General features: G+C 33.3%; 1 pseudogene; it reads right to left on the bottom strand.

Annotated features, from left to right (window-relative positions):
- Positions 1 to 250: 250 nt before the first annotated feature.
- On the bottom strand, positions 251 to 1,555 carry LOC143593338 (UDP-glycosyltransferase 91D2 pseudogene; annotated as a pseudogene).
- Positions 1,556 to 15,751: the final 14,196 nt, after the last annotated feature.

The following is a 15,751-nucleotide window of genomic DNA, read 5'->3' on the forward strand; positions in this document are numbered from 1 at the left end:
GAACAGGCGGATACTTGGAAACCATAGGGAGGCATTTCCTGCGGGACCAGCTTGCGTACCGCATGTGAGGTCGTCACAACTCTGAGCGTGGTGGGTCCTGCGGGTTTGGTAGGTCGCGGCGCAGACGTCCCTATGGTGAAGTCGGCGGGTTCAACTGCGCAGACGTCCGTTTAAGGAGTCTTGCGTGTTCAACTGCGCAGACGTCTTCTTTTAAGGAAGTCTTGCGGGTCCTAACCACCTCTTCTGGGACCTACCTCTTCACTAACCTCAGCGATCTGGCTACCGAGTCCTTGGTGAAGAAGCCGTCTTCCTCATTTCTTGGTATCTCGATTCCCACCTGTTTGTTAGCTGGCACTCGAGAATTCAAGGCTTGCTCCCCCGAAATCGGTAGCATTATTAGAGGGTGGCCGAACTTTAGCCCTTCCACAATTGAACTCCAACCACTCTGTGTCAAGAAACCACCCACCGACTCATGGCTCAGTATTTGTACCTGAGGCACCCAACTCGTCCACACACATCCACGATCATGAGTTCGTTCCAAGAGCCCATCTGGCAACTCAATAGAGTCTGGGTCAGTAGAACCCGCGGGTTTTCTAAGAGCCCAAAAGAATGGCAACCCGGAGAGCTCAAGACCCAAAGCTAACTCAATCAGCTGGCTTTTGGTCACCATGAACTCACTTCCTAGTGCCACGTACACCACTCGACCTTTTGGTTGATCATCGAGCCACTTCTTGATTGTCTCATCTTTCTCGTCAACAACGTTAGAGGGTGTTTCGGGTGGCATTAACCCCACGGGAACCACGGGTAGCTGATGTAGCTTCTCTAAAAGGGTTAGCCATTGGGGTTCAAATTCATAGCAATATCTCATAAACATACACTCGGATCCCTTCAAAACCATCCCCATTCGACATGCATCTGAAACCTCTGAATCACCAGCGTTATAATGTCGCACCATCGAATCAGCCTCATGCTTCCGGTAGCATAAGTTGCTGGGAAAGGGAACCCACTTCGGCGGTGTCAAGAAATCCTCAGCTTTTATTCGACCATCGGAACTATTTATCAAGTCGTCTGGTGATGGTCCCAAAAAAGCAACAAACCATGCGGTGAAATTCGAGAAGTAGGCACGTGAAATTCCAAGGCCAGCCGCGATAGACGGCAACCAATAGGGAGCAAAGTCATAAATAATCCAGTCTGGAGACTCTTTCTCAAGAAACCGAGTGACCTCTGTCTGAAGACCATCAAAAGCTCTCTTGAGGAAATGAACATCATCGGTGCAGACATCCATGGTGGACTCTGCATTCTCGGGCAGCTCTTGAACGTGCGGAAGTTTGAGTTTAACAAGATTTATGAGCGGTGACAAATGAGAAGGGAGACGCTGAATGTTTCTAGTGGCGGAAAGAAAAGAGACTTTGTGACCTTTTCGGGCTATAAATTTGGAGAGTTCAAAGAACGGTAGGATATGGCCGAAAGCAAGCCAAGGGAACACCGCTACGTGAAGCTGTTTACGCCCGTCCAAGGAGTCAGGGGTAGCCATTGATGGAAGTAGTAAGGCGTTTGAGACTGTTTGCTTTGTCTTTGGATTTATACAGTGAGATGTGTCCTGCAGAAAAATATCCACCTCCCATGTGTTTTTAGGGACTTTTTAGGCTTATAGCAACTATCAAAAAATTTCTAATTGTTGGTACTTATTGTTTTCTTTTGTCACGTCTCTTGAAAATTTTAGGTATGCCATTAAGACCATTGCCGTGACGTCTAAGTTCTAACATATATTTTTCTCAATATTTTAGGTATACCATTAAGACCGTGAATTCTAAGTGCTATTCTAGAGGGTTATATTATCTACCTCTTCTGATAAAAGATATTTTTTCTTTTTATAGCATGGCTAAATGAGATTGATCCTTCTCAAAATTCACCTACGGACCTACCGTTCTTTTTTTTATTGGGCCATATACAAACTTCAAAAATATTCTAATGCTACGTGGTGTGATTGAGAGGGCATCACTAGTGATATTGATGGCATCAATGATGCCCTTCCCCCCCCCCCCCCTCACTAGTGACGTGAGAGGAATGACATGCAATCCTCATGCCAGTCATTGCCTAATCTCTCTCTTTCTTTAAATCACTTTTGACTTTTAAAAATATAAATAAATGGAATTGTGTAGAATGATGGATAGTAATGCATAACATGGAACGATGGGGTTGAATGATGAGAAAAGGCTAATGGGACTCTGATGGCTGATGGAGAATGAGGGAAATGACCACACTGCATAGCACTAATTTGTTCATTCTAGGATCTTATCGGTGTTTCCTTGCAGCTACCTCTCTCTGCGATTCTTGGCTACTACCATTACCGGTTTCTTCAAGTGAGGAGTCATATTGCTAACTCATGTATATCTTTGATATGCAAAAGCAGCTAGGGGTGAGAAAACAAAGTACTAGCAGTGGACAAAAGATTAAGCTAGAGACACAAAGATAACATTGCTTCCACCATTGGGATTTTATTAATTGCTTTGAAAGGTGATCAATTATTATAAAACTTTTATTTTTAATTCATTATAGGTAGAGAAAGAGAAAATGGTCTTTCCAGAAACAACCTCTTTCTGAGAATTTGAGATAACATGTCACCCTTCCAAGACGTATACGTATGCCATTGATGGGATCTTCTCCCTAAATATGATTGATTGATTAATTGAGTTAGGTGGAGAAACTAAGAGACTGGGTATGAAGAAGTTGTGAGGCTTGAAGAGGTAAGTGGTTCATTTAAGAAAGGCCTGCATCCAAAAAAGTAGTTTACATTTCATCTCAAAGAGTGAGAAGGAGAATTCAATTGGTTTTCAAGAACCCACAAGTGGTGAAAACAAGGGTTTCAAGTCACCACATAAGCATTTAGCTCTTAAAATAGTACATGTAAGGTTATTTTATATAACCACATCTTAATTTTTTTTAAAATTGGGTTTTTAATAATGAAATATGAAAAACCAGCTCCCTGGATTCTTATTTCGCTTTTGTCCTCGAAAATGATTGAGCCATCCTGGATTTAAACTTGGGTTTTTTTTTATTTAAACGAGTTGAGCTTACCTTGGCTCTTTACAAATCGAGCCAATTTCTAGCAAGCTCAACTTTTCAAACAACCCTAAATGTGAAGTACTTGCGATTGAACATTTTTCTCTCTGATAACATTTATTTCCACGTGTCAATTGACAGTTATTCGCTTTTTGAAACTAAAAAAACCGGTTTGAGTTGATAGATGTTTACTTGTATTGTTGGTCAACACGAGTTGGTCGTTTTGGGCTGACCTATAAACACTATTTTGTCAACTATTCATTTTATAAGAGATAACGGGTTTGAGTTGAAAGGAGCCCTTTGATGTTACTGGTCAACATAAGCTGGTCAATTTGTGTTGACTTTATAAACGCTATATTGTTAACTAGGATATAGCCCGTGTAATACACGGGTGGTTAAAAAAATGCAACAAAAAATTTAAATTTAACAATAGACATAATAGCATACCTTATGGATTCATAAGATATAAATAATGATATATAAAATTTTATAATTCATAAATTTATAAAAATCTTATTTAATACAAAATTTAAAGTTATATTTGTAACTTTGTTAGTAATTATATAAATGATAATAGTATGAAAATTAAATAGCTTATTAGATGTAAATTATAATTTTGAAAATTGTTGAGGTGGAACCTATGTAAATAGCTTAATTAAATGCCATATGAAACTATCTATTGCTTTAATACAGTAGTTAGATTATCCATAATTAAAAAAAGTCAATACGGGTTTGTGTTGAAAAAAACCCTTTTATGTTTCTGGTCAAAACAAACTGGGTTGGTTTGGGTTGGACCTATAAACGCTATTCTGTCAATTATTCGTTTTTTAACACACAAAATGGATTTGAGTTGAAACATGTTTATTTGTCTTACCAGTCAACTCAAGCTGGTTCGTTTTGTGTTGACCTATAATCACTATTTTGTCGACCATACGTTTTTATAAGAGAAAACGTGTTTTGAATACAAACGGGCCTTTTATGTTATGAAATTTAACAAGCCAGCTCGGCAAAGCTCAAAAAACTGAAGGAACTAGATATCTAACCGCAACCTCAACATGAATAAAACTAGCTCAGCTCGATAGATCATGAAAAAATACAAATAAGATAACTGTCTGATGGTCAAATGATCCAATCAGACTTCTCATTTAACATAAGGGGGCTGTGGGGCTGTGGGGCTGTGGGGCATTACATGTTTTATGGTAACAGTGACCATCCATCTCACCAACAATAGTGGTAGATGTTTAATAGCTTACATGATTTCATATATTGGAACAGTCTTGGTGAGGATCTGTTAGTTATTCTCCTTTTCTGTTAACCTTGTGTGGAGGTAGGGTCATAAATCCTAGTTACTTATTATATCACGTGTTGTGTTTATTATATTACTAGGTTATGTACCCGTGTTTTACACGGGGTTAACAAATTTAATTTTATAAAATGTTAATATATAGTAGATAAAATGGCAAAAGAATTCCTTTATGTTTGACCTGATTTTCATTAGACGTCATTTAACGAAAGAAATAGCAAAATGCATACTTCATGTTTCAAATTTGTTTCACATTACGTCCTTTGTCACTAACCCAGTTAAATTTTTTTTATTAAATCTGGTCATGTGCCTTGCACACGAGGATAGTGTGATCATTTTACCTTTTAAGGACTATTTGTGTTATTAGATTAAAGATTAAGTCTTAAATAATAAAGATCCTTCTATTTTTCATTAAAATACAAAATATATATACAACATCACTGTCGTCCCTCCCCATCACCATCATCACCGCCGCCATTATACGCTGTCACCACCGTCAACCTCTCTCCGTCAACCACCACCGTCCACAAACCCTAACCCTAACTCCATCACCTTCAACAAATCACAATCATGTACATCCTTAACACCAATCAAATCCTCCAAACACCACCAGACACCAAAATTAGCAAACTCTAGACCATTAACCTTCCTCAAAACCACCTTCAACACCGGTGTCACCGTCGCCGCCGTCTTCCTCTCACGTCTCACCATCAAACCATCCTTCCTAATGGAAATCAAAATAAAGTCCAGGAAGCAATTGGTTTACTAAACCAGTTAATCGATGTCGAACCGGAAGATGGCGAGTGGAAGTTACTTAAATATCATTTAAACTCGTACGCAGGCGATCACGAGTCTGCGAAGCTAGGGTTTGAGGGAATTATAAAGGAAGATCCTTTTCGTGTTGAGGCGTATCATGGGTTGGTAATGGTGGCGTCCGCAAGCGAATCTGTTGACGAATTGAAAAGTATCGATACTCGGATTGTTGACTCAATTGAGTTATGCAAGAAGGGGAAAAAGGTGTGTATTAATTGGGGGGGGGTGGAGAGAGAGAGAGAGGGAGAGAGAGAGAGAGATTAAAATTTTTTTAAAATATATTTATTTTTTAGTTTTAATTATTAAATAAATGTGGGAATTTACAAAAATACACTCATGTGCAAGGCACATGACCAGATTTAACAAAAAAATTTAACTGGGTTAGTGATAAAGGACGTAACGTGAAACAAATTTGAAACATGAAGTATATCTTTTGCTATTTCTTTCATTAAAGGATGTCTAATGAAAATCAGGTCAAACATAAAAGACGTCTTTTGTCATTTTGTCTATATAGTAAGTGCATAATGTTGGTGCTATGATATTATTTCATATTATATAGCATGAAAACAAAATACCATAAGTCATAAGTTTAACATTAAATATAAAAGGGTCTAAGAGTATTACCAATATAGTAAGCGCATATGTTGGTTCTATTATGATATTAACAAAATATTAAGAATTTTTCAACTATATTTATGAACATAAATCATATGTTTAATAGTTTCTTTGAGAACCATAACGTTTGTTGGTACCTACCTATTTCAAACATAATATTTCATGATCACACAACATCAAGTGTTTAAATAACTTAAAGATTTTAAAGAAGATAAATTTCTAAATGAGACATCGTTTCATCAAATAAAAAGTAGCCTCCTTAAAATCAGACGTCCGATAAAAGGAAAACATAAACAAAAACCCAAGAAACGTATCGTAAAGAAACATAAAATGAGTGAACACTGAAAAATGGATAAAAAAAAGGAATTTGTTTGTAACGATAAAAAAAACCTGCATCTACCTCTCAGTTTTTGGAATCATCAGTCTGCTATGTCAAGTGGCATCGGACACACCCATTGCGTCAATCTTCTTTGGTTCACTTGACGATAGAGAAAATGAGTCATCAATGCCATATACATCTTCGCTTCAAATCAGCACCGGTAGTCTTGCGGTCTTGCCCATACTATCATCATAATTGGAAAGTTGGGTTCCATTATTAGCATAAAAGAAAATAGAATCCTACATAAAAAAGTAAAGAAAACAAATATTTTAAAAAATTGATAACCTTCAAAGTAACATCAGTTTGTGGTGACAATTCTAAATTAGTTAGATTATCATAATCAGATTTGTCATCTTGCATTTGGCATTGTCATCTTGCATTTGGCATAAAAGGTAGTATGTTTTACTTGCACACATGACACATACAGCCAGTTTATTATATAAATGAAGAAATATTATAATGATGTTTGTAATAAAAGGTACCTGACTAATATGAAAGTTTTTTAAAGTTCAGCAATAGTTTTGGATCTTCAATCATTTTAGAAATTGAAAAAAATCAACATTTTTATCAATATTATTGTTCTTGATCTCGATCCTAAAGACGAACTTTCTTTCTATTAGGACATTGAAATGAGCAGGAAGCTTTGCAAATTCAGGCAATTGTGGAAAACATTAACTATATTTACTAAAAACATTATAAAGTATAGTAAAATTATTATAAACGGTTGAAAAAGACAATCAGTATACCTTTTCTTGTTTATCAAAGACTTGTATAACAGTTTGTCCTAAAAGCTCGTAAACCTCTCGTTCAAGGATAGCAAGAGTCACAGTCCCCGTGCAATCTTAGACTCTTATGGGGATCTTGTATCTAAAAAATAATACTTATAATAACTTTAAAGAATAATAAAGCATACCAATCTTGTGAAATGATGTATGCCACCTAGGGAATGAATATGAAAAGTTGCATTGTAGATAAGTAGGAAAATATTTAAAACTTAGGAATAGCATATGATACTATAGTTTGAGTGCATTTGTCATTGGCACAGTGTACTCCTTATTGACATCAAAACCACCTAGATCTTCTATCTTTTGAATTGTGACTAAATTAGTTTATATTCTGTTTTTACATAAATCATATCCAAGATAATATCATGATTCTTTAATGCATACAGCTTTGATCTACCTGCAACAATAATGGATTTCACCTATATCATTAATGGTATGTTAATAATTGGGTTTAGTTGAATATAAAAACATTAATTCAAAATAACAAAACATACCTTTCTTATTTCATTAATTTCACGAATGTTGACGAAATCAATTTCATTAAGAAATTCTTCTTCAAGTGACGAGACCATAGATATACCAACGGACCGATGAGAGGATGCCGCTTCACCAATACTTTTCTCAAGAAATCTGGTGTGAATAAATATTAACGCTTATGTTGATTAAGTAACTTTTATTAATTCCAAAAAAAGTATAAGTAAGGCATTCATAAATGAAATATTATATAATAATTCATCATTTTAGACTTGTAGTTGAATAATAACATACCTCTTCTTAGATATAAGAATATTATTAATCGGTGAATATATAAACAATCGTTACAGATCGTAAGCATTAGAAACACTCCTATCCTCTATGCAATAAACACAAATTCGTTTATTGTATGAAGTATACTAAAATAATCAAAATAAATTGGTAGATTTCTAATATATACTCAAATAAAAATGAAACGATAGAAATCAAATTAAATATTATAAGTTTTTAATAATCAATGCTTACAATAGGCTTTCATAAGAAAACTTTTATGAAAGACAAAAGTAAGAAAAGGTAGCAAAAACTTTATTGTTATTGTTATGTAAACCATATTGTTGTAATCAAAGTATTATGTAATCACAAAATGCTGTTAAGATTCAAAGCACTATTGTAATAAAAAGAAGAAATGCATGCTTGTGAACAATAATGTACCACGCAATCACACTAATCAAGATGGTCGAGTACCTTGTATCCTTTGTACAAAAACTGTTTATCCAAAAAACAATAATTCGCATCAGTTTTAGAGTTAAAATGCATCATATTTGTAACTGCAGATAGCATTTAACAGAAACATATAAAACGGAATCCCTAATTCACAAAGTAGTTGAATTTAATAAAATTTCAAAAGACAAAAAATTAACAGAAAGAGAGGTACCGGGTGAGAGAAATTAATTGTTGGTGTCACACCCTGACTAGCACAATGCGGAAGCGTAAAACGGGAATGTAACAGACACCTCTGGTATCAACACATTGTTTATAAAGAAACATTACAAACTAATTTACAATATATTACATTTCTTCGTTCTATCATTGTTTTACAGTCTAGGCGATACAAACAAAACTAGTTCGTTAACTATACATTCTTACTACTATCGCCCTTGCTTCTATTCACATAACATCAACCACACACCTCAGGCAAGTAACAGATCACCAAATCATTCCAATTTAGGTACACCTGAAAAGCAATTTAAAACGGGTCAACTACTAGAGTTGGTGAGTTTCACGAGTTTCAAGAAAGCAGTAATGAGTATTCACAAGTCAACACTTGTAATCATGAAATAAGTATGTATGTATGTAAATGATGTATGTGATGTAATTATGCTAAGCTACAGTGAAGCCTGGACTGTTCGTGCTACGTGCCTCCATTCCCACGCTCAATCAACCACTGTGGCCCCTTTCCGCCCACAACATGCCCCGGTAGCTATGTCTAACACTACATAGCTGGTTCGTAAAAATATGGACATGTGCAAACAGGATAATGTCTCAGCAACTGTGCTGGCCCCGCCTGAGTTTGTCAAACCAATAGTACTATTCACAAGCCACCGGCTCGAAGTTAATCACTGTGTTAGTGGGGACTTTCATGTGTTAGCACTTAGATAATTCACATCATCACATGTTTCAGATAAGTATATAGATATAAACAAACATGCTTTTCACCCCAAAAGTTCGTAAAACAGTTTAGAAGTGGGGTCATGAAACTCACGGTTTGGTAGATAATCAGTACTGTATCAACTCGTGGTTTGTTCGGTCCGCTATCAGTAGTTCCTCTGATCAATATTATAATAATATTAATATTTTAATATTATTATAATCTCAATACTAAACTGGGCTGTATAACTAATCTGGGTGTAGCTGGAACGCCCATAAAGTGGCAATAGGCTTAGGTTGTGATGTTGTTCAATGTCTAATACTTAAAACCGAACTTGGCTCAGATTCCCGTTTTCCCAGCTGAGCCAAGTTGTTCATTTACGCGTTCAGAAAACAGTTATGGAAAAATAAGCTTGGGTAAATGTATTGGTTAATAAAATGATTAAGTTATAAAGAAGGATCACATACTGGGGTCCCGGATTAGCCACGGGGCCCGTTTCCGTTTATTCAGTTTGATTTGAGAAGAAACGCACACAATCCACCCGGATTGTCCAGGTTTCTCATAGAAAAGTTCATTTTCATTTAATTAGTCCAAAATATGATTTTTGATCACTCTTGGTGTTTTGATATTCCCGCAGGTTCGTTAGTCGCAAACTTGACGGTTTTTATAAAAATTGAATTTGTTTAATATTCAAATTAGCATAACTAATTAACCGTTAATCATTAAATTATGAAAATTTAAACACTTAAAAATATGTAGATTTTTATAAAAATATTTCTGGAATTTATTTACTGATTTATTAATTTATAAAAATTCATTTTATCAGCTATATTTCGCCTGAAAATCGTCCGTTTACCTCAAAAAATTTCCAAAAATTCCACAAAAATTCCTGAATGCTCAAATCATGTCCTAAATCAACCTGTATCAATTCCAGAATGTAAAAAGTTCGTGCGATATTCTTTTCGGCCCAAATTCGGCTATAAAAATTCAAACGAACGCATATAAACAAAACACCTTTAAACTTCTACAAATGATCCCAAAATTCATATGTGATCAAAATACAACAAATCTGAGTTCCCAGAAAATTTTCATAATTTTTGAAGTATTTTAGCTATTTTTCCCAAATAAACGTCCCAATTCGGTAATAAATTCGCCAAATATTCTCGGATGTTCGAAAAATTACCAAATTTGAACAGGGACTCATTGACATGGTCCCTGATGTCCCTGAAAAATTTCAAGTCCTAATAATATGAACATCACAACCTTAACCTAAATAGCCCGTAAGCGAGTGTTCGGCATTACCTTAGCGGGTTTGGCTCGTTTCTGACTTTTTAATCAAGTTTTCAGGTTCTTGTGCTTCTAAGAAAGCTAGGTATAAATCCTATATCACAAACCAAGAAATTTTTCATCAACATAACAGCCCTTAACTTAGGGTTTCGGCTAGTGCACAAAAATGAACTTTTGAACCGTAAAAACGTCGTTTCAACCCTTTAATCCGTGTTTATGGCCAAAAAAATTATCAAAACAGGTTTCTTACCATGTGTATGATCAAAACATGTTTATGGACCATTTTTAGGATTTTTTACACGGTTAGGAATGATTTTTAGTAACCAAGATATGTTTTTATGGTATTAAACAAGTTTAAACAAACATAAAAGCTACTTAATTAAGCCCCTTACCTTAGGGTTTGAGTGTTTTTGGCTGGAATAGAAGTGGTGTCTAGAGTTTTCCAAGAAATGATGTTGAAAATGGCTTGAACCTAGTTTAAATGTGAAAGAATAAACTAGGGGGGCTGCTGATTGCGATCGGACCATCATGGGCCCACCTTGGGCCCATTTTGGCCCAAGTTTCTGATTTCTCAAGCCCAAACACGAAAAGCCCGGTCCAAATTTAGTTCGGGTTCGGTTTTTGGCGCGAAAAACTTATCGGGTGCGTTAAACAACGCGAAAACAAGTGTTTTTCGGCTAGTTTTGTGTAAAATTATAAAAACATACTATATGTTTATAAAAATCAAAAATATTTTCACGGATCGCTTAAAACATTTCAAATAAGTGTTTGGTAAGTCTTTTTCGGCTTAACGGATGATACAATGCTTGGTTTGTAACTATCTTTCGCGTTTAAATCTATAGCGGGTGGTTAAACGAACATGTTTTCGTTTAACTTGTTTGCTATCAAACTAAGGCCATATTTCTAATATTTTAGCTTGTATAGATCGTATATCACTTATAAATGGCCCCCCGAGATATCTGGGTCATAACCCGACCCGCTCGGTTAATCGTTCGTTTGTTACGCAACAGGCGTTTATTTGCTTAATCGGTAAATACGTACTGAGGTGTACCTTGTTTTGGCTCAAATGTCACAACTATGTATGTGCATTACTACATTTTGTTTTTTTTTGTTTTTCGAGTGAAGGGCAACAAAATATAAGAATATTGGCAAAAACCGAAATTTGAAAATATTTTTTATTTTTAAATAAAAATAATTATTTAGGAGTTTTTAAGTTTTCTCTCTAAGAATGAGCTTTTTCTTTATCCTCTACCTACACACACACACACACACACTAGGTTTTATCTCCCGTATTACGGGTGTTGTTTTACATTTTTCGTTTTTTAATATTTATTTTTTGGATTTTAATTTTTTTGTTGTTGTGAGAAAGATAATAATATACTTAGGGCCCGTTCGTTTCACATGATGGAATGGAATTGGAATTGAAATTTGCATAGGATTTGGAATTGGAAGGATTGGATTTGGAATTTGAACATTCCAATAGGATTGAAATTGGAAGGAATTGTAATCCAATTCTATTCTTGATGTGTTCGTTTGACAAATGAATTTTAATCTATCACCACAAACGAATTGAAATCGTTTTTTAATGAGGATAACGGCGGAAATATTTTTATATTTTTTGTTTTTTATTTATATTTTGCATTATGATTTTTTTATTATTTTTTTAGGGGTTCTCTATTAAATTAAAAAACCCTTCAAATAAATATTCAGTAATAATAATAAATTCGTAACTCAAAAACAAAAAAAAAGTAAAAAAACTAATATGTTTTATTCGTTGTCCTCATTCAAAAAAAAACTCGAGAAAAAATTCCAATGAATTCACTTGAAATTTTTCACATTTTGGAAGGATTTGGAATCTTGTTATTTTAAGGAATTGAATTCTAATTCCAATTCTTTGACAACCGAACACACTAAGATTGAATTAAGATTCCAATTCCAACGAAACAAACTCACCATGTCATGGGATTTTAATTCCAATTCATTTGAATTCCCACGAATTCTGTGAAACGAACGCGCAAGGTTTAATGATGAAAGGGTTTCACAAATAAATGATATGCTATAACCCCTTTAAAAGCTATCTGTATTTAGTGACCCATGACCCGCTTATTTTTTTACTATAAAATTTTTTCTTAATTATAAATAATATATTTAAAAAAAAAGTCGGATATTAATTTTTAGTATATCTCTATTTTATAGGATTTTCATATCAAATATTTGGTAGGATTAAGTTTTAATTTAATGAGATGCTATAATCCGTTTAAGAGATATATGGGTTTGGTGAGACCAATACCTGTAAATTCAGGTCAAATGCATAAGAAGCTTTCATTTACAAATAATGCAATCTGGTGGCTTGAGAGAATTTAGAGAGCAATTAGAGAGATTTTAAAGGTTTCGTTTATATATATATATATATATATATATATATATATATACACACACATACATACATACATACATACATACATATATATACTAGATTTTATCCCTCATATTACGGGAGTTGTTTTACATTATTCGTTTTTAATATTCATATATATATATATATATGTATTTGGATTTTAATTTTATTTATTGTAATAAAGTTAATAATAATTAATATACTTGAGCTTTGATGATTAAAATGGCTTCACAAATAAATGATATGTTATAATCCGGTTTAAACGTTATCTGGATTTGGTGATACCCATTACCCGTTTATTTTCTTTATTATAAAATTGTTTCTTAATTATAAATAATATATTTTTAAATAAAATAGGATATTAATTTTTAGTATATCCCTATTTTATAGGATTTTCATATTAAATATTTGATGGGATTAATTTTTAATATAATAAGATGTTATAACCCGTTTAAGAGCTATCTGAGTTTGGTGAGACCTTTACCCGTGAATTCGGGTCAAATGCGTGAGAAGCCTTCATTTACAAGTAAAGTAATCTGATGGCTTGAGACAATGGTTGTTTTACATTTTTCTCTTTTTAATATTTATTTTTTGGATTTTAATTTTCTTTATTATAAGAAAGTTAATAATATACTTTAGGGTTTGATGATAAAAGGATATCAGAAATAAATGATATGTTATAACCCGTTTAAAAGCTATCTGGATTTGGTGACCCATGATCCACTTATGTTTTTTACTATAAAATTGTTTATTAATTATAAATAATATATTTTTCTTTTTAAATTAGATATTAAATTTTAGTATATCCCTATTTTATAGGATTTTCATATCAAATAATTGGTAAGATTAATTTTTAATTTAATGAGATGTTATAACCCGTTTAAGAGCTATTTGGTTTTGGTAATGTCCATACCCATGAATTTGGGTTAAATCAATGAGAGACCTCCATTTAAAAATGGGAAAACACTAAATAATAGTAACCAAGTTTCAAGTTTGTTCTAATTAAGTCACTCATATTTTGTTTTGTTCAAATCAAGTCACTCAACTTTCAATTTGTCTCAATTAGGACACTTACATTTCAATTTGTGTTGTAAAACGAGAGGGACAACTACAATATTATCGTAAGTGATACATTAATTAATAGAATATAAAAAAATTTTGTTTTAATGACGTTTAAGTTATTTATAAACATATAATATGAAGGTAAAAAAGATAGTGTTAGAACATTTATTGAAATCTGAGTGACCTAATTGAGCTAAAATTGAAAGTTGAGTGACCTAATTGAGACAAAATTCAAGTTGAGTGATCTAGTTAGGACAAAATAAAATATGAGTGACTTAACTGAAACAAACTTGAAACTTGGTTAATATTATACAAAGTTGTCCATTTAAAAATCAAGCAATCTAGTGGCTTCTATAAAAGAGGGGGGCGACCACATCGCGACACGTAGGATTTTAAGGGTTTCATTTATATATATTACTAGATTTTATCCCCCCGTATTACGAGGGTTGTTTTACATTATTCGTTTTTAATATTTATATATGTATATTTGGATTTTAATTTTATTTATTGTAAAAAAGTTAATAATTAATATACTTGAGGTCAAGGTTGTAAAAGTTGTTAGGCGGCCCTAGGCGGTCGACTGGGGAGTCGCGAGTACTCGGGAGTAGTCGGGGATTAATCGGAAAATACCTAAGGAGTACTCGGCCGAGGTGGGGAGTACTCGATCTAGGCGGAGAGTACTCGGCCGCCTACTCGGTAATTTTACAACATTGGGTTTGATAATGAAATGGTTTCACAGCTAAATGATATGTTATAATCCGGTTTAAAAATTATCTGGGTTTGGTGATACTCATTACCTGTTTATTTTCTTTATTATAAAATTGTTTCTTAATTATAAATAATATATATAATTTTTAAATAAAATAGGATATTAATTTTTAGTATATCCCTATTTTATAGGATTTTCATATCAAATATTTGATTGGATTAATTTTTAAAATAAATGAAATGTTATAACCCGTTTAAGAGCTATTTGGGTTTGGTGAGACCTTTACCCGTGAATTAGGGTTAAATGCGTGAGAAGCCTTCATTTACAAATAAAGCAATATGATAGCTTGAGAGAATGGTTGTTTTACATTCTTCGTTTTTTAATATTTATTTTTTGGATTTTAATTTTCTTTATTGTAAGAAAGTTAATAATATACTTAGGGTTTAATGATGAAAATGTTTCATAAATAAATGATATGTTATAACCCGTTTAAAAGTTATCTGGATTTGGTGACCCATGACCAGTTTATGTTTTTTACTATAAAATTGTTTATTAATTACAAATAATATCTTTTTCTTTTTAAATTGGATATTAAATTTTAGTATATTCCTATTTTATAGGATTTTCATATTAAATAATTGATAAGATTAATTTTTAATTTAATGAGATGTTATAACCCGTTTAAGAGCTATCTAGTTTTGGTAAGACCCATACCCATGAATTTGGGTTAAATCAATGAGAGGCCTCCATTAAAAAATTAAGAAATCTGGCGTCTTCCATAAAAGGGGGGAGTGACCACATCACGACACGTATGATTTTCGTTTATATATATATATATATATATATATATATATATATTCCAAAAATTAACAATGTTTCTGGTTTTGAAATACACATGTGAAAATGTATGATAATGATGTCCTTTTTATATTTAAGTTGTATTGTTGTTGTTGCTGTTGCTATTGTTTGTTTAGACTGATCTCGTTCGGACTACGGATCTATTGAGAAACACTTTTAACCTTGTTGGGTAATATACTAATGTTACACTTGTGACTAAGTTTTATGTGAGGGTAATTGACTAAATTTAAATAGATAAGCGCTTTCGGGGGGACCCGAGTACTTTTGTAGATTATGAAGTTTAATAGGGTGTAAATTAGATAAGTGAGTTAGTGTTCTAATTAAAAGGAAGAAAAATAGTTATTACTTAGAGAACAT

Source organism: Bidens hawaiensis, unplaced genomic scaffold (genome assembly GCF_021521415.1).
Source record: "Bidens hawaiensis isolate Kalapana, Puna unplaced genomic scaffold, B.hawaiensis_p1.1 tig00041938_1, whole genome shotgun sequence".
NCBI classification, from domain to species: Eukaryota; Viridiplantae; Streptophyta; class Magnoliopsida; order Asterales; family Asteraceae; genus Bidens; species Bidens hawaiensis.